Genomic DNA, 3,230 nt, shown 5'->3' with positions numbered 1-3,230 from the left:
CATCAAATATGATAAACATGCTGAGGCTACACAAGTTTTCAAAGGAAAGCTAATCTTCTAAATATTGAGTCGAATATTCATTTATGTGCATGTATAGCATAGCTGTATATGTCCATGGTTGTATATATATATATATATATATATATATATATATATATATATATGGTTGTGTGTGGTGTGTGTGGAGGCCTGAAGCTAACATCAAGTGTCTTCCTCCACATTGCCCTCTTCTTGTTTTTGAGACAAGGTCTCTCACTGAACCTGGGGCTAAATGATTTGACAGCTAAAGCAATAAGCTTACTGGCCAAACCAGATTGTTCTATATGTATATTACGTGTGTATATTATGTATGTATATTATGTATGTATTATGTATGTATATTATGTATGTATCTCCTAGATAATTTCTGATCTTAAAAAATGTCTCAGGCAGTCTTAGAACCAATATACCTGAATTCTAGTTCATTCAGTAACAAAATATACCTAGGTATTTGAGTTCCATCACTTCTTGTCCTGTATTGCATTAGGTCGGCTATGGCAGAATTAATGAATATTTCACCTTTAGTATATTTTTAGAAGGATAGGCCAAGATGTGACTAGATGTGTATCCAAGCTTTAAAGTACCACCCGTGACCTGGTGAGACCTTCTGTGTTGGAAATGCAATATTTTAGGCATTTGTAGATTCAAATCTTTTGTGACAGAGAACATTTTAGGTACTGTTTTCTAAAGGATTGTGATCCTTGTCAGGGTGGGGTTGAGATGGTAAGTTATTTTCTCATTTCTAATAAAGCTCTGGTTTCTTAGAGCCAACAGTTCAGAAACCGTCAAAAGCAGTATATATTACCTCATGTTTTACTGAGGCCTGTTTGTTTCCTCAAGCTCTCAGTGTAGCCTGGCATCGTTTTCCTCTTGTCTTGACAGAAATTAGAGGCTTGAGAAGGAGGCAGCCTTTAAGGCAGTGCTCTGCTCTCCTCTTGTGTAAAAATCATGCAGGTCAGGGACACACAAGGTAAGGTTATGACGGGATTTCTCAACAGCTCTGGTGAAGAGTCCAAGGCTGAAGGTAATCATTACCTTCCCTGGGGTTGAGGCTACTTCTGTCCCCAGAGAGAGCAATTGACACAACCACATTCTGTGTGTCAGAGCTAAGGTCCCAATCGGCTGTAGTTTCTCTTTCAGATATAATTGGTGCCAATAAATGCAACTTCTGCCCAAGTATCACTTTTCTTTTCCTCTCAAAGTGCCATTTGGACAGAAGTGCAGTGATTAAGGAAGATGTTTTAAATCAATGAAACATAACTTTTTCTCTTCTGCGCTTTGGTCCCTGTTCTCTGTACGTAAACATCATCGACTCCACTTCCTTCTCCTTCAGCCACATCTTCTCCTGGCAGGTAATATGGCTATTCAGGCTATTCAGAAGGAGGCTGTTGTGCTTTGAATCTGAATGTCCCATTGGCTCCTGTGTTTGGACACTTGATCCCTAGCTCGTGGTACTGTTTTTGGAAGGATGCAGAACCATCAGGAGCTGAAATCTCATTGGAGGAAGAGAGTCACTGAGGACCAGGCTTGAGGTTTTATGGCCTGGGCCTATTTTGCATCTGCTGTGTGCTTCCTGGCCATGGAAACAATGTGTCAAGCTGCCTCACACATCTGCTGCTGTGGAACTATCTGCTGCCACGCTTTCTCTGCCATGCAGACTGTACCTGCTCAGACTGTGAGCCAACATAAGCCTTTCTTCCCTTAAGTTGCTCCTTTGTTCACAGCAGCAAAGTGGCTTGTATAGAGCTGTATGTTACCTTTATGCCTCAATTTCCATTTTTTTCTATTTCAAAGTTGCTATATATTTATTCGTTCTTTCTTTCCTCTTATCCAAGGGAAAAGGAGTCCTAATTTCTTTCTAAAGCCACTTTTATAAACAATCTTTGCTAATGGTCTTTCTGCGTTTCCACCTTCTCTGGGACCTATTTAACTAACTTTCTGCTCTATTATCCTTGTTCCAGCAATTCCTTCCTCCCTGCCGATGATCACGTTCACACTCTAGCCTAATAAAAGAAATGGCTTTTAGTGACAAAGGCTTTGAGCATTCTGATTCTTGTATTCTAACTATAAAAATGGATTAGAACACAAGAGAGCTTCTTAGGGGGACATGTGAAACCTCCAGCAAGTCTTATTTCTGGGCCCTTTGGATGAACTCAAATTGAAAATTGGGCTACATTTTGCTACACAGTGTCTGTGTGCCTCCATGGGCCTGGTTCGCTTTAGAGGACAGGGAGGCACATTCTATCTCCAGTGAAGTCACTGAGGAAAATATTCTGAGGCATCTTTTATTTATGAAATTGTGATACTCATTACAAGATACACAATCATTTCTAGTTATTACATCTTTGAGAAATTCTTGGGAAATTACCCAGGGGGAAGCTCCCTGAGTAAAGACTTCACCACAAGATGGCTCATTTGGCCCTCGGTCCATGTGGAGTCTGCTGTCACTTCTCACATCCACAGTCTTTCTTCCCCTTCTTTCTGCTTTTCCTTTTTCTTTCCTTCCTTCTTTGGTGTTCATGGGTCTATTTTCCTAGAAACAGTTAATGACCCCTAAAAACTGTACTTTCCACTCCTCTCCCAAAGGAGAAAAGAGTGATGCAAATACTGAACTGGGAAAGCAAAGTTTACAGGAGGCAGGAACCTGAAATGATATAAGACATCCCAAGAGCCTGAGGGGAAAATAAAGCTTAATACAGCCAAGAAAACTCTAGTAACCCCAGAGGCCATCTGAGCCTCAGATCTGGAAGGAAAGAAACTTAAAACACCAGCTAAGGAGCTGAGGGGTTTAGCATTTCATATTTCACTGATTACATTCCTTGGTAAGTAAAGTTTACTCCCAGCACTCATTCAAAGCCCAATATATTGTATATTTTTTAGAGGAAGTAAACATACTGATTACAGAAGGCTTGAATGCTCCATGCTTTTCCCCTCTGTAGGAATGGGGACATTTTTTGGTAATTTACCAAAGTCAGTGGTTTTGTTCGTATTTTTGCATTGTAAGAAGGTTGGGGGCTGGAGACATGGCTCAGCCATTAAGAGCACTGACTGTTCTTGCAGAAGACTCGGTTTTGAATCCCAGCACGCACATGGCAGCTAATAAATGTCCCATAACTCCAGTTCCAGGAGATCTGAGAACCTCTTCTGTCCTCTGTGGGCATTGCACAACACGGGTGCACTTACCTACATGC

Source organism: Nannospalax galili, unplaced genomic scaffold (genome assembly GCF_000622305.1).
Source record: "Nannospalax galili isolate Female #2095 unplaced genomic scaffold, S.galili_v1.0 scaffold1319, whole genome shotgun sequence".
In the NCBI taxonomy this organism is placed as follows: Eukaryota; Metazoa; Chordata; class Mammalia; order Rodentia; family Spalacidae; genus Nannospalax; species Nannospalax galili.
The sequence above is the reverse complement of the archived record's forward strand: the minus strand, read 5'-3'. Positions refer to the sequence as shown.